Source organism: Piliocolobus tephrosceles, chromosome 15 (assembly GCF_002776525.5).
Source record: "Piliocolobus tephrosceles isolate RC106 chromosome 15, ASM277652v3, whole genome shotgun sequence".
NCBI classification, from domain to species: Eukaryota; Metazoa; Chordata; class Mammalia; order Primates; family Cercopithecidae; genus Piliocolobus; species Piliocolobus tephrosceles.
This window is the reverse complement of record NC_045448.1, coordinates 95,180,952-95,206,794: the sequence shown is the minus strand read 5'-3', so window position 1 is coordinate 95,206,794 and position 25,843 is coordinate 95,180,952. Positions and strand designations below refer to the sequence as shown.

General features: G+C 46.3%; 1 pseudogene; it reads left to right on the top strand.

Moving 5' to 3' along the window:
* Positions 1–8,365: 8,365 nt before the first annotated feature.
* LOC111525060 overlaps positions 8,366–25,843 on the top strand; it is a 32,117-nt pseudogene continuing 14,639 nt past the window's right edge.

Here is a 25,843-nt window from a genome sequence, read left to right as displayed (position 1 = left end):
CCTGTGGTTTCCTCGCCTCTCTCAGCCTTCATAGAATTGAAGAGAGTTAGGATCTTTTTTTGGTAGTTTCCTCAGGACAATGAGTTCTTACTGTTTGTTTAAAAGTGTGCAGCACCTCCCCCTTCACTATCTTTGCTCCTGCTCTGGCAATGTGACAGCTAAACTTCTTCTTTGCCTTGTGCCATGATTGGAAGCTTCCTGAGGCCTCCCCAAAATCAGAAGCCTGCTATGGTTCCTCTACAGCCTGCAGAGCCATGAGTCAACTAACCTCTTTTTTTTTTTTTTTTTTTTTTTTTTTTTGAGATGGAGTCTCACTCTGTCATCAGGCTGGAGTGCAGTGGCACAATTTCAGCTCACTGCCCTCTGCCTCCTGGGTTCAAGCGATTCTCCTGCCTCAGCCTCCCGAGTAGCTGGGACTACAGGCGCACACCACCCACGTCCAACAGGGTTTCTCCATGTTGGCCAGGATGGTCTCAGTCTCCTTACCTTGTGATCTGCCTGGCTCAGCCTCCCCAAATGCTGAGATTACAAGTGTGAGCCACTATGCCCATCCTGAAACCTCTTTTCTTTATAATTTACTCAGTCTCAGGTACTTCTTTATAGCAATGTGAGAACAGCCTGTTACACCTTATTTTGAAAAGCTTGGGACCACAAGTGTTAGTTTTGGATTTTGGAATATTTGCAGTATGCTTATCAGTTCAGCATCCCTAATCTGAAAATCCGAAATGTGAAGAGCTCCAATGAGCATTTCCTTTCAGCATCATGTTGGCATTCAAAAAGTTTTGGATTTTAGAGCATTTTGGATTTGGGATTTTCTAATTAGGGATACTCAATCTGTATGTATATAGCCATAGGGATGTATGTGTGTGTGTATGTGTGTGTATCTACAGATTTGGGAAGTTTTTGGCCACTATTTCTTCAAAGACTTTTCAGTCCCACCCTCTGTTTCCTTCTATGACTCCACCAATAGAAATATTAGTTCTTTTGTTATTGTCATATGGGTCCCTGTTCCCCTTCTTTTCCAGTCTGTTTTCTCTATTGCTCAGATTGAGTAAATTCTACTGATTTGTTCTCAGATTATATCTCCCCTCATTTCCATTATACTGTTGAGCCCACTCAGTGAGTTTTAAAAATTTCATTTCTTGTATTTTCTTGTTCCATAATTTCCATTTGAATCCTTTTTATAATTTATCTTTCTTTGCAAAGATTTTTTTTTTCTCAAGGGAATTCTTAATTGCTTGTTGAAACATTTCTATACTGGCTGCTTTAAAACCCTTGTCACATAATTCCAACGTGAGCTTCATCTTGATGTTAATGTCTATTGACTTTTCTCATTCAAGTTGTGATTTTTCTGCTTCTTGGTTTGATTAATAATTTCAACTCTACCCTGGATATTCTGGATGCTAATTTTGAGACTCTGGATCCTCTGTAATCTCTTTCCATTTACGCAATAGTATCCGGCTGAGATGCAGCATGAAAGCTTATGACTGTGAATTCCGCTTCCCATGGGTCCTGCCAACACCATCTCAGCAAACATGGAACCAGCAGGTACTACCAGTGGGGGTGGTGGTTCAGCTTGATTGATGCTGGACCCCGCTGATACTAACTTGGTGGGAAAATCGGGGTATCACCTGCTTCTATCAGATAGGAGATAGATAGAAATTAATGATTTTTGCTTCAGCTATCAAATCTTTGCTCAGCTCTGCTGACAGGGAAATTGGAGCACTGACACCTTCTTCCATGGGACAGAGGTATAGGGGGAAAGACCAGCTTCTTACTCAGTTTTGCTAAAACTGCTGGGGGGCAGTTTTTCCATTAACTTTTAGCTGGAGTGTGGTAGAACTTGCCAAAAAGGTTTTTTTTGTTGTTAGGCCACATTTTTCTCAGCACTTTACTTAGGGACGACAGGATTTGGGGGGACCTTCTCCTCCTTCTCCTTTTCCTTCGGCTCCTTTTCTTTTCTCTTCCCTCCCTTTCCCTCCTCCTCTCTCACTTTTTCTTTCTTTTTTTCCTTGTTTTTTTGAGATGGAGTTTCACTCTGTTGCCCAGGCTGCAGTGCAGTGGCCCAGTCTCGGCTCACTGCAACCTCCACCTCCCAGGTTCAAGTGATTCTCCTGCCTCAGCCTCCCGAGTAGCTGCAATTACAGGTGTCTGCCACCACACCTGGCTAATTTTTTGTACTGTTAGTAGAGACAGAGTTTCACCATGTTGACCAGGCTGGTCTCACACTCCTGATCTCGTGATCTGCCCGCCTCAACCTCCCAAAGTCCTGGGATTACAGGCACGAGCCATCAAGCCCAACCAACATCATAAAGACTTCCTCCCAGATTTTCTTCAGAAGTTATATAGTTTTATATCTTATATTTAGGTCTATGATATATTTCAAATTACTTTTTGTATATATGTGAAATAAGGGTTGAGTTTTATTTTGCTTCCTTATGGATATCTGATTCTTTCATCACCATTTGTTGAAAAGACTATCTTTTGCCTATTGTGTCACCTTGGCGTAATTGTTAGAGATGAAATATGTGGATTCATTTCTGGAATCTGTTCTGTTCCGTTGATTTACATGCCTACTCTTATGCCATTCCTCAAGTCTTGACTATCTTAGCTTCTTGATCTTAAAATTGGTTAGTATAATTCCTCCAACCATTGTTCTTTTTCAAACTTGTTTTGGTTATTTTAAGTATTTTACATTTTCATGCAAGCTTAAGTTTAAAAAAACCTGTTGAGATTTTATTGGAATTGTATTAAATCTATATACCAACTGGAGAGAATTAACCTATTAACAATAGTGAGTACTGTAATTCAAGAACATGGTATACCTCTCCATTTATATAAATCTTTTATTTGAGACAGGTTCTCACTCTGTCACTCAGGCTGGAGTACAGTGGCATGATCACAGCTCACTGCAGCCTCAAACTCCTGGGCTCAAGTGATCCTCCTACCTCAGTCTCCTGAGTGGCTGAGGCCACAGGTGTGCACCACCATACCCAGTTAATTTTTAAATTTTTTGTAGAGACAGGATCTATGTTGTTCAGGCTGGTTCAGAAGTCCTGGACTCAAGCAATCCTCCTGCTTTGGCCTTCCAAAGTACTGGGGTTATAAGTGTGAGCCACTACACTTCCCCACTTATGTAAATTTAAAAAAAGTTCCTCTCAGTGTCTTGAAGTTTTCAATGTACAGGTTTGCACTTCTTTTGTTTGATTTAGCCCTAGGCATTTCATATTTGTGTATGCTAATATAAATGGCATTTTTTTGGCTGGGCGCGGTGGCTCGTTCCTGTAATCCCAGCACTTTGGGAGGCCAAGGTGGGCAGATCACCTGAGGTTGGGAGTTCGAGACCAGCCTGACCAACATGGAGAAACCTGTCTCTACTAAAAATACAAGAATTAGCATGGTGGTGCATGCCTGTAATCCCAGCTACTTGGGAGGCTGAGGCGGGAGAATTCTTGAACCTGGGAGGCGGAGGTTGCGGTGAGCCGAGATTGTGCCATTGCACTCCAGCCTGGGCAATAAGAGCAAAACTCTGTCTTAAAAAAAAAAAAAAAAAAAAAAGGCTTTTTTTCCCTTGAATTTAAAATTCCCAATGTTAGTTGCTAGTTTATATAACTACAATAGATTTTTTGTGTAAATATTTTGTATCTTGTGATTTTGCCAAATTCAAAAGTTTAAGTATCTTTTTTGTAACTTCTTTGGAATGGTTTATATAGACAATCATGCCATTTGCAAATTAGGGTATTCGCTTTTTCTTTCTGATCTGCTTACCTTTCTTTCTTTGCTTTGCTTTGTTGTACTAGGTAGGACCTCCAGTAAAATGTTAATTAGAAGTGGTGAGAGAAAACATCCTTCCCTTATTCATTATCTTAGGAGGAAAGCATTTATTCTTTCATTATTAAGTGTGATGTTAGTTTAAAGTTGTGGGGTTTTTTGTGTTTTTGAGATGGACTTTTGCTCTGTCAACCAGGCTAGAGTGCAGTGGCACGATCTTGGCTCACTGCAACCTCCGCCTCCCAGGTTCAAGTCATTCTCCTGCCTCAGCCTCCCAAGTAGCTGGGATTACAGGCATGTGCCACCATGCCCAGCTAATTTTTGTATTTTTAGTAGAGACAGGGTTTCGCTATGCTGGCCAGGTTGGTCTTAAACTCCTGACCTCAGGTGATCCATCTGCCTCAGCCCCCTTGTGCTGGGATTATAGTCGTGAGCCACTGCGCCTAGCCTGTGCTTCACTTTGGATCTATTGTTGTGTCTATAAATTAACCCAGTTTTTTTTTTTTTTTTTAACAGTGTTTAAACTGCCGTTAATCTAACCTAGTGTTATTTGTTCATTTTAGACACTGTATCAAATGGTCCACTTATGCCTTTTAAATTTAAAAATTTTATTTCTCTTAACCAGGTGTGGTGGCATGAGCCCATAGTCCCAGCTACTCAGGAGGCTGAGGCGGGAGAATTGCTTGAACCTGGGAGGTGGAGGTTGCAGTGAGCTGAGATCACGCCACTGTACTCCAGTCTGGATGACAGAGTGAGACCCCATTTCAGAAAAAAAATAAATAAAAAACAAATAAATAAAAATAAAAATTGTGTTTTTCTACTTATGTTTCTCTACAGATCCTAAATATATTTATAATATTTAGAGTTACCCATTTTAAGGTTCTTGCATGCTCACTCCATCATCTCTGTCAATTCCTGGAGTGTTTGTATTGATTGAGATTTTCCTCCTCATTGTGGGTCACCATTTTTACCTTCTTTGCATGACAGCTTTTTTGTTTTTTAAATTTAGGTGCTGTATTTGTGAATTTTACATTGTTACATGCTGGAGTTTTTTTGTATTCTTTTAAAGAGCATTAATTAGCTGGGCGTGGTGGCACGCACTTGTAGTCCCAGCTACTTGGGAGGCTGAGGCTGGAGAATCTCTTGAACCCAGGAGGCAGAGGTTGCAGTGAGTCAAGACTGTGCCAGACTGGGCAACACAGTGAGACTCTGTCTCAAAAAAAAAAAAAAGCATTGTACTTTGTTTGGCAAGGAGTTAAATTCCCTGCAGATATTTTTGTGGGTTGGTTGGAAAGGTTTGTTTGAGTGAGTGTGAGGCAGCCTTTGTTCTAGAGCCACTTTAACCCCAGTTGTAAGGTGTGCCTCTGCTGAGGACTCTGTGTCCCAGGTTCTGAAGCCTCCTTACGTGCCTATGTGGGTTGTGGCAGTTGTGTCACCTACTGCTCTCTGGCAGTTCTTTCTCATGCCCGTGGAATGTCATTCCATGCGTGCACTAGTCAGTTCTCAAAGGATTGAGGGCACGCCTCTGCAGAGCTCCGAACGCCCTTTCTGTGCACATTTTCTTTAGTACTCTGCTCTGTGCACTCTAGTTGTCTTGGTCTCTTCATTCTACAGTTGACTCGTGAACAATGCGGGGTTAGGGGGACTGACCCCCACCCGCCTCCCTGTGCAGTCAGAAATGCACATACAACTTTTAATTTCCTCCAAATGTAACTAATACAGCCTATTGTTGACCAAAAGCCTTACCAATGACCGGAACAGTTAATATATATTTGGTGTGTCATATGTGTTTTATACTGTAGTCTCACAATAGAGTAAGCTAGAGAAAAGAATGTTCTAAGAAAATCATAAGGAAGAGAAAATACATTTATTCTTTATTAAGCGGAAGTGGATCATCATAAAGGTCTTCATCCTCATTATCTTCATGTTGCACAGGCTGAGAAGGAGGAGGAGGGGTTGGTTGCATTGTCTCAAGGGCGGCAGAGGCAGAAGAAAATCCTTTTATATGTGGCATGCACAGCTCAAAGCCTTATTGTTCAGGGTCAACTGTTAGCTGCGTAGTGATTTTCTCTCAGCTTCTTGGCCCAGTGAGACCTCGGTGGGGGACTGGTGGAGGGGAGGGCTCTTCAGCTTCTCCGCCCTGGGCTGCAGCCTAGACATCGCCTAATGGAAGTAAGCCGAGGCATCATAGGGCTAATCTGGTTTGTTTCTCTTCTTTCAGGAATTGCTTCCTTGCACTGCCTGTTGCTCAATCTCTGAAAATAGCACTCATTTATTTTGTTTGTTTAAGTTTTTATGGCAGGAAGATAGTTCCTGTGGCAGATTATCTTCCATAGGTGGAGGCTGACGTTCTGGATAAATTTTTAATGGTTACTTTTATATTGTTTTCCCCATTTAAAAAGTTCTTGCCAAAAATACATCTTAAGTCCATTTATAGTTAAGCAGCGTGCAGTGTCCAGAATGTTTTTTATTACATTCAAGGTCAGTAAAAACATTAATGATCATACTTGTGTGGACCCAGAAAATCTGAGACAGGTCTCAGTTAATTTAGAAAGTTTATTTTGCCAAGGTTGGTAACAGTGCGGCTGTGAAACAGTTTCAGGAAGTCCTGATGACGTATCCAAGGTGGTTGGGGCACAGCTTGATTTGATACATTTTAGGGAGACAAGAGACATCGATATATGTAAGAAGTAGATTGGTTTGGTCTGGAAAGCTGGACAACTCCGAGCGAAGGCAGGAAGACTGGAAGGAAGCGGGGAGGGGGCTTCCAGGTCACAGATATGTGACAAATGGTTGCATTCTTTTGAGTGTCTGAACAGCCTTTCCAAAGGAGGCAATCAGATATGCATTTATCTCAGTGGGCAGAGGGATAACTTTGAATAGAACGGGAGGCACGTTTGCCCTAAGCAGTCCTCAGCTTGAATTTTCCTTTTAGCTTAGTGATTTTGGAGGTCCAAGATATTTTCCTTTCACACTTGCAACCGAATGTGAATACGTGGCAGTCTTATGGGGGATGCTGGTAAACCTCGTGGAGCCCATGCAAATACAAAACTTCTAATGAAGACATGGCAAGCAGAGAAGATAAGGAAGAACTCAACAGATCCGAGCAGTCAATGTCATTAGAGGGCAGATGTGGTGACTTCTCCCTGGAAGGACATGGCCCAGCAACAGGTCAGAAGGTGATGTGGGAGGAAAGCGGGGAGTTTAGGGAAAGGCAAGGGCAAAAGAGCATTTGTGAATGACACAAACTTTAGAAACTACAAAGGAGGGAGGTTCAGCCTCACAGCCTCTCGTGGCTGAGGGAAAGCAGTGGCTGAAGGTGCAGGAGACGCGTTCACAGGAGACAGGCTCTGGGCTCAGCCTTGCTGCTTGCTTTACAGAGGGAGAGACTGGGAAGATCCGTCCCCTTGTGCAGAGGCAGAATGCGAGCAGAGGCAGAATGCGAGCAGAGGCACAACGCGAGCACATGAGCCCGAATCCCCTGAGGAGCTCCTCCTGCAACTGGGGGCAGTTTCTTCATACAAGGCAAGTCGGAAAAAGCAAATTATTTTCTCTTATAGGGATTTTCCCTTTGAACCTTGTTAACCCAGAATATCAGAGACAGGTCTCAGTCAATTTAGAAACTTTATTTTGCCAGGGTCGCGTCCGTGACACAGTCTCAGGAAGTCCTGACAACACGTGCCGAAGGTGGTCAGGGGTGCAATTTGCTTTTATACATTTTAGGGAGAGATAAGACATCAATCAGTACGTGTAAGCTGTACAGTGGTTTGGCCTGGGAAGTGGGGGTCTCCAGGTCAGAAGTAGATAAGAGACAAAAGGTTGATTCCTTTGAGTCCTTGATCAGCCTTCCACTGAATACACAATTTAATCTGGCTCAGCGAATCTGCATTTTTACATGAATAATAGGGCAGAAGAAGCAATCAGATACACACGTGTCTTGGGTGAGCCTTAGAGGGACGACTTCTAGAGTTCTGTCTGCCCTTTGCCCACAAGGAATTTCCTGTGGGCAAATGGTGAGGGAGGTATCCTTGTAGCTCTCTTATTTAGGAATAAAATAAGAGGCAGGTTTGCCTGACGTAGTTCCCAGCTTGACTTTTCTCTTGGCTGAATGACTTTGGGGTCCTGAGATTTAGTTTCCTTTCACAACCTTTACTTGAGTGAAAGTTTCTCCTTCAGGAACCACAAAGGCCAGTCAGTCCCTGAGCTTCTGATTCTTTTGTCTCCTTAATGACCACACCTGTGTGCTGTTTCACCACACACCTTTGAATCCCTTGAAATTCTGCTGAGGTACAGTCAACAATCACCTACCTACATGGTTTGACCTGAGGGATCCCCAGAAGAGTGGCCTCTCTGAAATGCTGCTGCCATGTGTTTACCTCAATGCCAGGAGTCCCTCTGTGGGATGCCCCCAGGCAGTGGCAGGGGACACGGCAAGCCGGCCACCCAGCAGCCCCATGTGAGTGTGGCTTGCTGTGTTAGCTTCCAGTCCTCTGACAGTGACAGAGACTAGGCCATGGAGGAATGGGAGAAGAGTGGAGCTTGGGATGTGGAGAACTCTCTAGAGAGAGCAAACTTGGAGGGTTAAAAAACCCCAATGGCAGAGGGCATTAAAGCAGGAGATCAGAAAGAGGAGGTGAAGAGACTGCAAAACCGAACTCTGCCCATACGAACATTCCTTGTGTCGGGCTGGGATCAGTGGCTCATGCTTAGTCACTGCTTTGCATTGGTACGTCTTCTGTCCAACCTATGCTCCATGGCTGACCCGCCACCCACCACTGAACTCTGGTCCGAAGGCGGCCCGCAGCAAGCCAGAGTATGTTCCATGTCACCTGACTGTGCAGACATGGTCTGGGCACCACCCTGTCTACCTTCTGTACTCCACAAAGGGATAACAAACCACCAACCACACAGTAAGACGTACCCTTGTACTCAGAGAGAATTTATTTTGGAGAGTTCCTTCCTTCTATTCTGACCTTAGCTTTCTGTCCTCTGCAACATCGGAGGGTTTGTATTGCCGGGAGTTTTGAAAGTGCTAGGCTGAGGGCCACAGCCAGTGTATTTCCCCACATCTTTCCTTGTCTCAGCTACATTCCTCGGGTTCTGAATCAGTCTTTTTTTTTTTTTTTTTAATTGCAACTGTGTCATAGGTATATTGGTTTTTCCTGGAAACAGAGGTGAAGCTGCTCAGGTGATGATGACCTGTTTATTCCCAGACCTCAGCTCCGGTATGAGTGTGTCTCACTGAAGCCCGACCCACACCCTACATCCTAACCTCAGAATAGCAAGATAATTATATCACAAAAATAGCAAACAAGGACGATCAAATTTGGGGGTGGGGGCTAGGAGAGGAATGTTCAAAAACATTTGTCATTCTGAGTTACAGAGCTTCCGGATTAACAAAAAATAACCACTTGAGAGCTGAAGTAGTAGGAAAAATAAATACATGTTAACCAAACATTAGCGCTAATTAAGGTCCAAACGTTTAAAATACTTGGCCAGACGGGAAACTGCTGAGCTCACAGGCATTTACCAAGCGCTGAGATTCGCCAGCTGTTGTTATTAATCACTGAGCTTTGAGTTGTCAGCATTTTGTGTCGCATTCTGCCACTGAACTGTGGTGTGCAACTCTAATTGAATAGCACTGTGTCTTTGGAGCCATGTCTGTTGCCTAATATGGTATGTTCACATTCACTCAGACACTGCATAAATTTTAAAACCACGTTTTTATTTTCTGTATTTTATTTATTTATTTTTGAGATGGAGTCTCGCTCTGTCACCCAGGCTGGAGTGCAGTGGCCCAATCTCGGCTCACTGCAACCTCTGCCTCCTGGGTTCAAGCAGTTCTCCTGCCTCATCCTCCCGAGTAGCTGGGATTATAGGCAAGTGCCACCACGCCCAAATAATTTTTGTATTTTTAGTAGAGATGAGGTTTCACCATGTTGGCCAGGCTGGTCTCAAACTCCTGACCTCAGGTCATCTGCCCGCCTCGGCCTCCAAAAGTGCTGGGATTATAGGCGTGAGCCACCACGCCCAGCCTATTTTCTGTATTTTAATTGTACTTCACCTTGTGGTTTGCTTTTCCAGCTAAGCCTTCCTCCTTTTATCTAACACACACTGTCAGAATTATATTCCTAAAACACCACCTTGCAAATGTCCTCCCTCTGCCCAAAAGTGGAGGTTGCCAATTACCTGTTGATGAGGTCCACACCACGTAAATCGGCTCTTGTCGTGGAGAACTGGTGGACACCATGAATAGCAATGCTGTAAAATAGACTGGAGCTGCCAATCACTTCTCCCACTGCCAATCACTTCTCCCACTGCCAATCACTTCTCCCACCGAGGGAGACTACCTAGGCTGAGGGTGGTGGGTCAAGTTAAACGACCCCTCTGGCCAGAGTTTATTGGCCCTGGGGTTGAAACTTGAAACTGTCAGGTCAGTCAGATGATCCCTCCCCCACATCTGGAAGTGGGCTGAGAAACCCCTTTTCAGTGAGCCTTGAACAGAGCTACTCAGTAGCTTTACCTGCTCCCCGTTCCCCGCTGAGCTTTGCACAGCACAGAGAACTGCTCTAGAAAGGAAAGAATAAAGCATGGGCCAAGCATGGTGGCTCACGCCTGTAATCCTAACGCTGGGAGGCCGAGGCAGAAGGATCACTTGAGCCAAGGAGTTTGAGACCAGCCAGGGCAACACGGCAAAACCCCATCTCTACAAAAAATTTAAAAACCTTAGCTGGGTGTGGTGGCACGTGCCTATGGTCCCAGCTTCTTGGGAAGGCTGAGGTGGGAGGTTGAGGCTGCAGTGAGCTATGATCACACCACTGCACTCTGGCCTGTGCAACAGAGAGAAACCCTGTCTCAAAAAAATAACAAATAAAAATTAAAAAATTAAAGTAAGCCTGGTGGGGTGCTCAGGCCTGTAATCCCAGCACTCTGGGAGGCCGAGGCAGGTGAATCACCTGAGGTCAGGAGTTCGAGAACAGCCTGACTAATATGGCAAAACCTCGTCTCCACTGAAAAACAGAAAAATTAGCTGGGCGTGGTGGCAAGTGCCTGTAATCCCAGCTACTTGGTAGGCTGAGGCAGAAGAATCACTTGAACCCAGGAGGCGGAGGCAATCTCGGCCAAGATTGTGCCATTGCACTTCAGCCTGGGTGACAAGAACGAAACATTGTCTCAAAAAGAAATCAAAGCAGACAGGTATAAAGAGCATCAAAGACTCAATAAGAGAAACAGCAGCAATTCAGTGCAAGTCAGAATCGTACAAGATGCTCAAACCCCTTTAGGAATTACAAAATGAAGCAATGAGAAATCATTTTTTGGCCAATGATATTGGCAAATTAAAAACAAAATGGAGGCCATTGCACTCCAGCCTGGGCAACAGGGCAAGACTCCCTCTCAAAATAAATAAATAAATAAATATATATATATGAGGCCAGGCGCGGTGGCTCAAGCCTGTAATCCCACTGCTTTGGGAGGCTGAGGCAGGCGGATCCCCTGAGTTTGGGAGTTCTAGACCAGCCTGATCAATATGGAGAAACCCCGTCTCTACTAAAAATATAAAAATTAGCTGGGTGTGGTGGTACATGCCTGTAATCCCAGTTACCTGGGAAGGCTGAGGCAGAAGAATTGTTTGAACCCGGGAGGCGGAGATTACAGTGAGCCGAGATCGCGCCATTGCACTCCAGCCTGGACAACAAGAGTGAAACTTGTCTCAAAACACAAACAAAAACAAAAACAAAAGTGGAATATATGCAGCGAGGGTGGGTGGATAGGCAGGAAGATGCTTAGTTAGGCGCAAATAGCGTGGGTCTTCCTAGTGGCTTTCTTGCCATCTTCTGGAGTGGCGTTGAAGCTTGCTCCGGCTCAGTCCCTGTGTATGTTCATGAGGTCATAGTTCCACGAGGTTCCATCCAGCTCAAGCTCTTTGGCCGGGCCTGAGCCCCAGGGCGTTGTGTGGAGCCACTCCAGAGTCAGGACTCAGGCAGAGCCATCCCTGGGCCTCAGGCAGAGCCATTCTGGTTCAGTGCAGCAGACTCCCAAATATGAACTTGGGGGTGGGAGTTCAGGTCTCAGTCTCCAAGGAGGTCTTGGATTCTTGCAAGAATGGAGCCGCTGCCTCCACAACTCTGGCAACCCAGGTTTTAGGAAATGGTTATCTAGTGGTCATCTCAAGTTCAAACTTCTAAAGTGGAAATCTTGATCTCAGCCCCCAACAAAAAATAACAGTTTCTACCTGCACCTTTACCAGAGATGGGGCAGGTAAAGATACCCCTAGTTGTTCAAGAGACAAACCAGTGACCAGAAGCTTGGTGTCATCTGGGTTCCTCTTTCTTAGATTAATGTCCCACCTATTAGAATATTCTTCCAAATGCATTCAAAATCCAACCTCTTCTCATGACTGACACCTGGTGGGAGCTGCTACCACCTCTCACCTGGGCTGGGCCAGGGCCTCCTGTCTGTTCTTTTGCCCCTATCCCCAGTTTATTCTCAGAGCAGCAGACCAGGAGCTCCTTGTGTGATATAAACTAGGCTGTACCACCCCCTGCTCACACCAGCATTACTGCCCATTTCACGCAGATGCAGAGCAAAAGTCTTATCAGGAAAGAAGTGAAGAAAGGCCATGTGACTTCTCCAGTGTCACTTCCACTTCAGCCCACTGGCCCTGCCAGTCCTTGGAGAGGCCAGGCTCAGCCCTGCCCTAGGGCCTCTGCACTGGTCATTCCCTCTGCCCAAGATGCCCTTTGCTCGGAAGTCCATGTGGCTATGTCCTTCCCTCCTTTAAGACTTTGTTCAAGTCTTCCCACTGAGGCCTGCCCTGACTGCTGCCCTCCCCAAGGCCTCCAGTCCCCTGCAACCTGCTCTGCCTTCCCCCATGGCACCAATTCCCTCTGATAGCCCATATAATTCTGTTATTTATTATGGGCATTGTCTGTCCCCCACTTATTTGACTTATGAAGGCAAAGGTCGTTCTTTTGTCCACTGAGGGGTTCTGAGCACTAGAAATGATGCTTGCCGCACAGTAGGCACCCAATAAGTATTTGTCTGATGAGTGAATGAATGAATGAATGAATGAGCAATGGCTGTCAGCTTACTTCAGATATGAGGATGGAGCACCCAGGGGTTCTTCACAAAGATGGGGTGCCCAGGGGGCTGCCCCTCACTTTCCACAGCAGGAATCCTGGTCCTTCACTGATGCAAGTCCCCTAGAGGTGCCCAGTTTCAGCTCCACCGTGGGAGGTGTGCCACGAGGGCCATGTAACGCTGTCACAGACATTGAGTTGGAGAGGGAAGACCCACCAGCTGCTCACAGTACAACTGCCAGGAGAGAGAGGGCTGGAGGGACAAAAGGAGTTATTACATCTTACTCTACTTTATTCTGAATTGCTGGGATTTTAGCATTTAACAAATATTACTTTTTTGACAAAATAATTCACAATTTATTTATATAAACACATTTTAACTTTAGATCTACTGCCTAGTAACCCCCTTGCAGAAAATTGATGTTTACTATAACCAGTGACATGTTTTGCAGTGCTTTCTTAAGGTTAAATTCACATTTCAAACCCTATAGAGGCTGTAGCACAACTGCTGACAAAAAGAACCCAGCTGGTTCTTTACTTGCCTTCTATCCTCTATGACTGGCATCTGCTTCCACTTAGATTTGACACAGCACCATTCCTTCCCCAACTCATCCTAAAGAAACCCAGGGGAAGCGGTGCTAAGATTATGGGCCTATTGGAAAGCAATCTACCCTGATTATACCCTTAGCCAGACTGACATTCAGCTGTAAATACCCACATGGCCAAATGGATTATAAAATACGGCTACAATTCTGTATTCATAGGTACCTTGCTGCAGCTTCTAAGCCCTCCAGATTCCTCCACCACCTGCTGTGCCCTCCCTATCCTCCTATGACCCAGCCACTGAAGGGAGAACAGGGCCCAGCAGGGATGGCTTTTAGGCCAGCATCCGCCTGTTCTGACTGGTCAGCGCCCATGCCGGGCTGGTTGTTCAATAGTTTGAATAGCCCTCTGCCCATTTAACCCCCCTTTTCTTCTAATGTTCAGAGCTCTTTAGTCTCATACCTTTTTTCTCTATCAACCACACCACTTTAAAGTGTTGAATAAGTACCTACATGTTTAGATGTAAATTTTAAAAATGCAGAACCTCTTGTTTGAACCTCTCGGATAAGCTCTCTTTGGCTGCATTGCAAGGCCCAAAGCCTGCCCTGTGGAAAGGCATAGAGGGTGTGGCCTGGACCACAGGTGCCAGCACCTCAGCAGTGCAAGTGCCATCCTGTACTGAGGGAACATTGGTCTGGGCTTAGAGAAACCCGGTGGGAGGCTGAGATGGGAGTATTACTTGAGCCCAGGAGTTCGAGACCAACCTGGGCAACATGGCAAAACCCCATCTCTACAAAAAATTAAAAACTTTTTTAGATGAAGAAAATTAGAAAATTTTAGCTGGGCATGGTGGCACATGCCTGTAGTCCCAGCTACTTGAGCCTGGGCAGTTGAAGCTGCAGTGAGCTATAATTACACCACTGCACTCCAGCCTGGGCAACAGAGCAAGATCCTATCTCTAAAAAAACAAAATAAAGTCGAGTGTGGTGGCTCACAAATGTAATCCCAGCACTTTGGAAGGCAGAGGCGGGCAAATTGCTTGAGTCCAGGAGTTCAAGAGCAGCCCAGGCAACATGGCAAAACCCCACCTCTACAAAAAGTAAAAAAATTAGCTGAGTGTGGTGGTACGTGCCTGTAGTTCCATCTACTTGGGAGGCTGAAGGTTGCAGTGAGCCTGGGAAGCAAAGGTTGCAGTGAGACAAGACTGTGCCACTGTACTCCAGCCTGAGCAACAGAGTGAGACCCTGTCTCTAAATAAATAAATAAATAAATAAATAAAATTTAAAAATAACAAAACAAGGCCGGGCACGGTAGCTCAATCCTGTGATCCCAGGGCTTTGGGAGGCTGAGGCGGGCGGATCACCTGAGGTCAGGGGTTTGAGACCAGCCTGGCCAACATGATGAAACCCTGTCTCTACTAAAAATACAAAAATAAGCTGGGTATGGTGGTGGGCACCTGTAATGCCAGCTACTTGGGAGGCTGAGGCAGGGAGAATCACTTGAACCCACGTGGCAGGGGTTGCAGTGAACTGAGATCGCATCATCACACTCCAGCCTGGGCAACAAGAGCAAAACTCTGTCTCAAAAATAAAATAAAATAATAAAAATAAAAATAACAAAACAAAACAAAACTTTAGCTCTGCTGCCTGCTCCTGGGAAGCAGCTGCTGCCTCCGTGCAGTGTGGGGTATGGAGTCTGATGCCCCACTCTGAGAGCCAGTGCCAGGGCTTTGCAATCCTGCTGTCCCTCACTCTGTCACCCTAGATGGACCACTGAGCCTGGCTGAGCTGCAATTCCTTATCTAGAGGTGGAAATAATCATAGCACCTACCCTGTAGGGTTGTAAAGATGAAACAAGATAATGCATGCGACGCCCTTGGCGCTGTGCCTGGCACAAGGGAAGGGCTCATAAAAGCCCTTGGCTCTAGCACAATATCATTTACATATGGAGGGAAGGTCTTTGATCATATTTAAAACAAATACTTGTATAATAATAGTGGGCAAATTAGAGAAACAAAATGATTTTAAAAGTGATTTACTCGCTGGGCACGGTGGCTCACGCTTGTAACCCTAGCACTTTGGGAGGCTGAGGAGGGCAGATCATGAGGTCAGGAGTTCGAGACAAGCCTGGCTAGTATGATGAAATCCCGTTTCTACTGAAAGTACCAAAATTAGCCGGGCATGGTGGTGCACGCCTATAATCCCAGTTACTCTGGAGGCTGAGCCACGAGAATTGCTTAAACCCGGGTTTAATTGCTTAAACCCGGAGGTTGCAATGAGCCAAGATCGCACCACTACACTCCAGCCTGGGTGACAGAGCAAGCCTCCATCTCAAAATAAATAAATAAATAAATAAATAAGTAAATAAAAATGGCCAGGCGTGGTGGCTCATGCCTGTAATCCCAGCACTTTGGGAGACCAAGACAGGCAGATCACTTGAGGTCAGGAGTTCGAGAGCAGTCTGGCCAACGTGGTGAACGTTGTCTCTACTAAAAATACAAAAAGTAGTCAGGGGTGGTGGCACACACCTGTAGTCCCAGCTACTCGGGAGGCTAAGGTGGGAGAATTGCTTCAACCCAGGAGACGGAGGTTGCAGTGAGCAAAGATCATGCCATCACACTCCAGCCTGGGCAACAAAGCGAGACTCTGTCTTAAAAAAAAAAAAAAAGTGATTTACTCTATCAGTTATATGTGGATTCCGGCCCCCATTGCCTGTTTCTCACGTGAATTTGTGTGAAACCGTGGCTTTAAAATGAAATTTGGAGACACTCAAAACTATTTCTGGGCCAAGCCTGGTGTCGGCACGAGGTGGGGCTGAAGGCTCACCTCTGCGAGGTGCCAAAGCCTCAAGGAAGCCAGAAGCAGTGGTCAAGTGCCCAGAGCCCACCACCAAGGCTCTGGCCTGCGAGATCCTGGGGGGAAGCCATGGATTTGGAGAGCCTTCCACGTGCATCTAGTGAGTTCTACCTTCAACCACCATCAGCAGAAAGCAGAGTCAGGGAGAAGCCAGCAGAGCCTGGGAAGTAGGCAGTGAGGGAGGGGTGAGAGGAGACCCAGGGAAAGATGGGCTGAACCCTCCGGACACTTTAGCTGTGTCAAGGCAGCAGCCTTGGCATGGAAAGTGGGATGGCTGGTGATTCCCGAGACAGCAAGATGTGTTCATAATAGGAAGGGGATTCAGCTCTGCTAAGGTGGCAAGATAGCCAGTTTCTGGGACATTCTCTCAGGTGGCGATGCCTGTGCCCTGTGCTGAGGCCTCCTCCCTATGCCCTCTCTCTGCCTACCCACGTCCAGTCTCAGGGCTTCAAATGCTGTCTGTAAGTTGGTGGCATATTTGGATAGGTCTTTTGAGTTTCAGCTTCCTATCTGCCCCTGGGGACCTGATATCTCCTCAAGGACATCTGAAAGGCAGCGCAACCTTGACACATGTATGTGAGAACTTCAGCCACCCCGGCAAGTCCCCCGCAACTGTCTTCAGCAGCACTGTCCATACACTCAGTAACTTAGGCCGGCATTCTCTCTGTCCTTCTTGAGCCCACTTCTCACACCCTGTAAACATCACCATTTCCAAACCCCTCACATCTGGCCATTCCTCCCATTGCCAAGGGTGGGATGCAGCAGACCAGCCTGTCCCTTCCCTGGGACCCTGCAGTGGCTCCTCACTAGAGTCCCACACCTGCCCTTGCCCCCATAGCTTTGCTGCACAGCAGCCAGGAGAGTCTTAATAGTCAAATAAGCCACTCTCTTGTTTTACAAGCCTCCAGTGGCTTTCACTCTTTATAAACCCCCAAATCCTTGCCTACACGGTTCTGAGGCTTGCAGGACCAGCTTACCATCATCTCTGTGCCCCCTCCTTCTACACTCTGATGCCTACTGGCTATCCAGAAGCCTGAGGAAGCCTCAGTGGCCTGGCCTGCCCTCCAATAAGCTGTGTACCAGCCTGTCCTGGCCTCTGCCTGAAATGCTGTCCTGGAGACCCCTCAGCCTGCCTCCTCCTTGCTCAAATCACGCAATTATGAGGGGTCTTTCAACACTCAGAGTGAAGCAGTCCCCTTTGTCTCGGTCTGTTTTCTCTTCTGCATGGCACTTAACACCTGAAAGTGTCCGTTGTGTGTTTACTATCTGTTGAGCCCACTTCAGTGCAAGCTCTTAATGGCTGCCTGCAGTCTTGGCTGCTGCTCGCTTCTCCCTGCCCTCCCACTAACCGATAGGCCATGTTCCTCAGGGCCAGAGTCTACACTGCAGTGCATCCTGCCTGGCTCCTTCCCTGTCATCGGGGCTGATGCAACCAGCTGGTCCAGAGCTTGGGCAGAGGATGATTCGCAGCACCACGCTCCATTTTGGTTTTGAACAATTTGCTATTGACTGCTGGATTTTTCTTTCCTCTGCAAATGAAAGATTCCATGCCCAGGTAGGCTGTTAAAACAGGCCTCCTAGAAATCTCTTCCCCAGTGGGTTCAGGGCTGCCCTGGCCAGCTGTGTCAAGTGACAGACCTGGAACGGAGAAAACCGGGCTCAGTGGTCAATGGATTCTGCCGGCCGAGTAGCTGGGATTACAGGTGTGCTCCACCACACCTGGCTGGGATCATGTTTATTAAACACATCCTTACTTGGCCTCTAAGACACCGCCCTTTCTGGGATCTTCTTTAACATCACTGGGCCCTGCTTCCCCATTTATATTTCTGGTTTCTCTTTATTTTTCCTGATGTCAAAATACTGCAGGGCCCCAGGAGTCAGTCCTTCTCTTCTCTGTCCTTGTTCACACTCCAGGTGACCTCATCCAGGCTCATGGCTTTAAGATCAATCTCTCTATGCTGACTTCTCCCAAATTTGTATCTCCAGCCCTGACCCGTCCCCTGAACTCCGGGTTTGAATATCCAACTGCCTAATCAACACTGTGACCTGGGTGTCTAATAGACACAGCTGGCACAATATCCAAAATTAAAGTTTTATTTGTACCCCAGACCTGCTCCTTCTGCACAGTAAACAATACCTTCATCTTCTCCATGCTCATACCAAAACCAGACAAAGGACTCTTCCTTGACCTGTTTCATCTACTCACAATTGACATTAATATACCGGCAAGGCTAGACGTGGTGGCTCATGCCTGTAATCCCAGCACTTTGGAAGGCCGAGGTGGGAGAATCACTTGAGTACAGGAGTTCAAGGCCAGCTTGGCCAACATGGCAAAACCCCATCTCTACAAAAAATACAAAAATTAGCTGGGCATGGTGGTGCTTGCATGTACACCCAGCTACTCAGGGGGCTGAGGTGGGACGATCACCTGAGCCCAGGAGGGCAAGGCTGTAGTGAGCTGAGATTACAACCACTGCACTCCAACCTGAGCGACAGAGCAAGACTCTGTCTCACAAAAAATAAATAAATAAATAAATAAATAAATAAATAAATAAATAAATAAATAAAAAATAAATAAATCAGCAAACCCTGTTGACTCTACCTTCAAAATATACCCACCACTGGCCCTGCTGCCACTAATCCTAGCCACTGAAGTCTTGACCACAGCCTACCAGGCCTTGGCCCACTGCCACCTCCCTGGCTCCATCTCCTGCTACTGACTTTTCCCTTGACCCCTGCCGCACTGGCCTCAGACACACAAGCCCACTCTTGCCTTGAGTGCATTGCTGTCTTCTCAGCCTGGAATTCTCTCCCCCAAACATTCACAAAGCTGGCTGTTTTGTTTCCTTTTGGTCTCTGCTCAGATGTCACCCCTCAGTGAGGCCTCCCCACACTACTCTAAGACAAGCAAATCTTCCCACACTCCACATTCTAGATTCCTCCTCTTTGCATTTTTTCATATCATATGTGTGTGTGTGTGTGCACGTGAGTGTACATTTATAAAAATAAAATATCACGGCTGGGGGCAGTGGCTCACACCTGTAATCCCAGCACTTTGGGAGGCCAAGGTAGACAGATCACAAGGTCAGGAGATCGAGACCATCCTGGCTAACATGGTGAAACCCCTTCTCTACTAAACATAAAAATTAGCCAGGCGTGGTGGCAGGCGCCTATAATCCCAGCTACTCAGGAGGCTGAGGCAGGAGAATGGCATGAACCCAGAAGGTAGAGCTTGCAGTGAGCAAGATCGCATCACCGCACTCCAGCCTGGGTGACAGAACCAGACTCTGTCTCAAAAAAAAAAAAAGAAATCACAAATTTCCAAATTTCCTGAATTGGGCGATGACTGCTCTAGCTACTCCCTGCTGGATAGGGGCAAAGAAGTCTCACTCTGTCGCCCAGGCTGGAGTGCAGTGCCACGATCTCAGCTCACTGCAACTTCTGCCTCCTGGGTTCAAGTGTTTCTCCTGCCTCAGCCTCTCGAGTAACTGGGATTACAGGCGTCTGCTACAATGCCTGGCTAATTTTTATATTTTTAGTAGAGATTGTGTTTTGCCGTATTGATTAATCTGAAACTCCTGACCTCAAGTGATCCGCTCACCTTGGCCTCCCAAAGTTCTGGGATTACAGGTGTGAGCCACTGCGCCTGACTTTTTTTTTTTTTTTTTTTTTTTTTTGAGACAGGGTCCTGTGCTCTGTTGCTCAGGCTGGAGTGCAGTGGTGGTATCATGGCTCACTGCAGTCTCAATCTCCCAGGCTCAAACCATCCTCCAGCCTCAGCCTCCTGAGTAAATGGAGCTATAGGTCTGTGCCACCGTACCTGGCTAATATTTTAATTTTTTGTAGAGATAGGGAGTCTCACTATATTGCCCAGACTGGTTTTGAACTCCTGGGCTCAAGCGATTCTTCTCCCTTAGCCTCCCAAAGTGCTGGGATTACAGGCATCAGCCACTACGCTTTTTCTAGGCTATTTATTATGTCCCTCTCCTCTCTATACTATAAAAACTCAATGAGGATGAAGAATTTGCCGGAATCGTTTCCTGCTAAAGCCTAGCAGGTAGAACAGTGTCTGGTACATAGTTCGTGTTAAAAGAAAAGCTTCAGCTGAATTAAATGTAAAAGCTGAGCAACGAATGATTCCCGAATCAGGCAGCCTCCTGAGCCAGAGTAGGCCCAGAGACTGCAGTGTAGCCAACGTGGTGGAAGAAGATTTATGGACAGAAAAAGGAAAGTAACATACAGAAAACAGAAGCAAGGTTCAGAAACAGCTGGATTGGTTACAGCTTTGTATTTGCCTTATTTGAACACAGTTTGAAGAGTTGGCCACATTTGATTGGCCAAAACTCAGTGATTGGCACAAGAGTAGATCACAGTTTGTTTACACTTCCATTTAGGCTGTAGTTCACGATGTACAGAGAAACCTTTAGGCCAAACTTAAAATATGTAAGGAGGCCAGGCGTGGTGGCTCACACTTGTAATCTCAGCACTTTGGAAGACCAAGGCAGGCGATCACCTGAGGTCAGGAGTTCAAAACCAGACTGCCCAACATGGTGACACCCCCTCTCTACTAAAAATACAAAATTTAGCTGGGTGTGGTGGCGTGCACTTGTAATCCCAGCTACTTGGGAGGCTGAGGCAGGAGAACTGCTTGAACCCGGGAGGCAGATGTTGCAGTGAGCCAAGATCATGCCATTGCACTCCAGCCTGGGCAACAGAGTGAGACTCTGTCAAAAAGAGAGAAAGAAAGAAGGAAGGAAAGAAAGAACTGGAGGGAGGGAGGGAGGGAAGGAGGAAGGAGGGAAGGAAGGAAGGAAGGAAGGAAGGAAGGAAGGAAGGAAGGAAGGAAAGAAGGAAAAGAAAGAAAGAAACAAAGAAACTCCAAAAAAAAAAAAAAAATTAGCCAGGCATGATAGTGGATGCCTGTGTTCCCAGCTACATGGGAGGCTGAAGCAGGAGGATCACTTGACCCCAGGAAGTCAAGGCTGCAGTGAGCCATGTTCATGCCACTGCACTCCAGCCTGGATGACAGAGCAAGACTCAGTTTAAAAAAAAAAATTAGGCCGGGCGCAGTGGCTCAAGCCTGTAATCCCAGCACTTTGGGAGGCTGAGACGGGCGGATCACGAGGTCAGGAGGTCGAGACCATCCTGGCTAACATGGTGAAACCCCGTCTCTACTAAAAAAATACAAAAAACTAGCCGGGCAAGGTGGCGGGCGCCTGTAGTCCCAGCTACTCGGGAGGCTGAGGCAGGAGAATGGCGTAAACCCAGGAGGCGGAACTTGCAGTGAGCCTAGATCCGGCCACTGCACTCCAGCCTGGGCAACAGAGCGAGACTCTGTCTCAAATAAATAAATAAATAAATAAAGGGAGATTACCAGACACAGCAGCAAAGAAAAAGTTTATTTTAGCTTGTGCACAAGGGAGCCAGCACCAAGAAAGGAGAAGGCACAGGCTCCTCCCCAAGATTAGTCTGTGGGTTAGTCTTTCTATAAGGAAGGGTCACATCAGGGCGTGTAGAGGAGAGATTTTTCTAGTGCTTATGCAGTGCTAAACATGCTTCTTCATACATTGTATGTAGTATTAGCATTTTAAATCTCTACCCCTGGGCATGATTTTTAGCATTAAAATAAGAAAGGGGTAACTATAGGTTGAAGTTTAAGTCTAACTGCACATGCAGGGCTCCAGAGAAATCCCTAGCCCCCTGAAATAGGAGCTTGTGGTTAATGGTTAATGGCTTCTTGAATCTTTTGTTATTGATTGGCTGAAAGTTAGATAAGCTAGAGCTTGAGTGAGGAACCGTTGTTTGTTTGTTTTGTAGGTACAGGGTCTCACTATGTTGCCCAGTCTGGCTTTGAACTCCAGCAATCCTCTGGCTAAGGCCTCCCAAAGTGCTGGGATTACAGGGACCAGCCACCACACCTGGCCCGTGAGACAAGGACTTTTACCCTCTTCCTCCAGATCATCTTAAAAGACAGAACCAACCAGCCTGCCTGTCCACTGGCAGTGGGGTAAGCTGCCTGGTTAACCCGCCTGGCAGCCCTAGGTTCTCCCATCTGGGAGAAGCAACCTAGTCTATTGTCCTTTGTGGCCATGGCTCTGCCTTCTCTGAAGTTCCTCCCTGTCCCTTGTGCCCCATGGCCACATCTGAGTGGGCATGGACAGTACGCTTCTTGGAGCTGCACAGCATTTACATTGTTTACTGCTGGTGCCGATTTAGGGCCTGGGGTATGCCTTAAGTAGTTGAACTGCCACAGATTGTGGCAGACCAGTCTTGAAATTTCTTTGGCAGTCTTGAGATTTATCAAGCTGTACTCTATGACTTGTAGGCTTTTATGTAAAGATGTTGCAATTCAATAATTTAAGAAAGGTGTGTCTTGGAAGCAATGGCATACAGTATGTCAAGGGAATGGCCGAGCATGGTGGCTCACGCTTATAATCCCAGCACTTTGTGAGGCCAAGGCAGGTGGATCACTTGAGGTCAGGAGTTCGAGATCTGCCTGGCCAACATGGTGAAACCCCGTTTCTACTTAAAAAATACAAAAATTAGCCAGGCATGGTGGTGGGCGCCTGTCGTCCCAGCTACTCAGGAGGCTGAGGTGAGAGAATCACTTGAACGTGGGAGGCAGAGATTGCAGTGAGCCAAAAGTGTGCCATTGCACTCCAGCCAGGCGGCAGAGCGAGACCCTCTCTCAAAACAAAGAAACAAACAAACAAACAGCACATGAAGAGGAGACAGGTGGGCAGGGCAGAGACAGCAACTGCCACATGAGGGTCTCCAGGGTTAAAAGAAATAATCTTGGTTCCAAGTGGAAGCAAAAATTTGGGAGCCTAGTAAGTTTTCAAGGAAACTCTTGTTGTGTGTGGTTGTTGTGCGTGCTAAAAACGACATTATTTTAAAACCATCAAAACTAACCTATAATGTTGGAAGTCAGGAAAGTGATTACCCGTGAAGGGAGTAGTGACTGGTAGGCTTATGTTATGACTGATGTTATGTTTCTGGATCACACAGGTGTGATCACTTCATGAAATTTTATCAACTCGTACTCTATGATGTGTGTGTTTTCATGTACATATATCATCCATAGTTTTGTGTGTGACTGTGATTTGTTTATTCTTATTGCTGTCTAGTATTGTATCATGTTAATATTACCACAAATTATGTATCCATTCCACTGTTTGATAGGTGTTTGGGGGTAGTCACCAGTTTAGTAAAGAGCGCTGCTATGAATATTTTCAGGTTTGTCTTTTGATGAATTTACGTACGTGTTTCTGTTGGGTATTGTTCCAGCTACCTATTACTGAATGACAAAGTGTCCCAAAATGTAATGGCACCAAACAACACTCATTTTATTACACTCATGGGCTGTGTGAGTAAGGAACTTGAACGGGGCATAGAAGGTATGGTTCGCTCTGCTCCACCTTGCCTGGGGCCTCAGTTGGGAAACCCAGATGGCTGGGGGTGACTTGAATGGCCAGGGCTGGAGTCATGGGGAGACTTATTGCTCACAAATCTGGTGTCTGGGCTGGAATAACTCGAAGCCTGCACTCACCTGGGACTAAACCTCAGGTTCCCTCTCCCTAGCCTGCCCCTGTGACTTAGACATCCTCACTGCAGGGTGGCCTTGATGTAGTCAAACTTCCTACCTAGAGGGCCAGGAATCTAAGAGCAAGTATTCTAGAAAGAAAACGGGCTGGGTGCAGTGGCTCACGCCTGTCATCCCAGCACTATGGGAGGCAGAGGCGGGTGGATCACCTGAGGTCAGGAGTTTGAGACCAGCCTGGCCAACATGGTGAAAACCCGTCTCTACTAAAAATACAAAAATATTAGCCGGGCATGGCGATGGGCGCCTGTAAACAAAACTGCACATACCCAGCACTGGAATTTCTGGGCCACAGAATTTCATATGCTCAGCTTTAGTGCTGCCAGCCAATTTTACAAAGCAATTATATCGACGTTGCCACCGTGAGCAGTGTATGAGCGCTTTGGTTGGACTACATTCCTTCATTTTTCATTTTAGCTATTCTGGTGGCTGTGAAGTAGCAGCACACTGTGATCTTAACTTGCATTTCCTTTGGATTTTCCTGATGCCTAATGATACAAGCTATAGTGGACTGAATGGTGGCTCTAAAAGATATCAGGTGCTCAAACTTCAGGAAGTAGTGAATGTTGCCTTACATGGTCAAGTTTTTGCAGCTGTGATTAAATTAAAGATTTTGAGATGAGATTATTCTGGATTATCTGGAGAGCCCTAAATGTCATCATAGGTGTTTTTATAAGACAGAGTCAGAGGGAGATTAGATGTTCACATAGAAGCTGAGGACAAGGCCAGGTGTGGTGGCTCACACCTGTAAGCCCAGCTCTTTGGGAGGCTGAGGCAGGTGGATCACTTGAGGCCAGGAGTTCAAAGCCAGCCTGGCCAACATGACAAACCCTCATCTCTTCTAAAAATACAAAAATTAGCCAGGCACGGTAGTGTGCTCCTGTAGTCCCAGCTACTTGGGAGGCTAAGGCATGAGAACCACTTGAACCTGGGAGGTGGAGGTTACAGTGAGCCAAGATCACCCCATTGCACTCCAGGCTGGGTGACAGCGAGACTTCCGAGACTCCACCTCAAAAGAAAAAAAAAGAAGTTGAGGGCAAGATGGAGGAGTGATGCAGCCACAAGCCAAAGGGAGCCAGGAACTACCAGCAGTTCCCAGAAGTTAAAAGTGCCAAGGAATGGATCTTCCTCAGAGCCTCCAGAGGGAGCCGACTCCTTGTCTCCAGAACTTTGAGAAAAAATTTCTGCTGTTTTTAAGCCACCATGATTGTGGGAATTTGTTACAGCAGCCCCAGGAAACTAACACAAGCATATTTTTATTTGTTTTTTCACTGCTATTTTATCTTCCTTTATGAAGATAAAATACACTCATTCATGCATATTGCCTATTTTTTACTGGGCGGTCTGCCATTTGTTTATTGATTTTTAGGGTTTTAAAAATATATATTCTAGATATAAACTGAACTGGTTCAAGTTCTCTTGGAAGCAGAGATTGAGGTGGAGTTAGATGTGTCAAAGGAGCTAGGCGTGGTGGCATGGCCATGTACTCCCAGCTACTCGGGAGGCTAAGGCAGGAGGATCACTTGAGCCCAGGAGGTGAAGGCTGCAGTGACCTATGATTGTGCCACTGCACTCCATGCTAGGCAACAGAGCAAGACTCTGTCTCTTTTAAAAAAATGTTTTTCAGGCCAGTCATGATAGCTCACGCCTGTGTTTTCAGTACTTTGGGAGGCCGAGGCAAGTGGATCACCTGAGGTCAGGAGTTCGAAACCTGCCTGGCCAACATGGTGAAACCCCATCTCCACTATAAATACAAAAATTAGCCAGGTGTGGTGGTGAGTGCCTGTAATCCCAGCTACTTGGGAGGCTGAGGCAGGAGAATCACTTGAACCCGGGAGGCAGAGGTTGCAGTGAGCTGAGATCATGCCACTGCTCTCCAGTGTGGACAATAGAGCGGGACTCAGTCTCAAAAAAAAAATTAAACCTGGAAGCCAGGAGCCGTGGTACATGTCTGTAGTCCCAGCTACTCAGGAGGCTGAGGCAGGAGGATCACT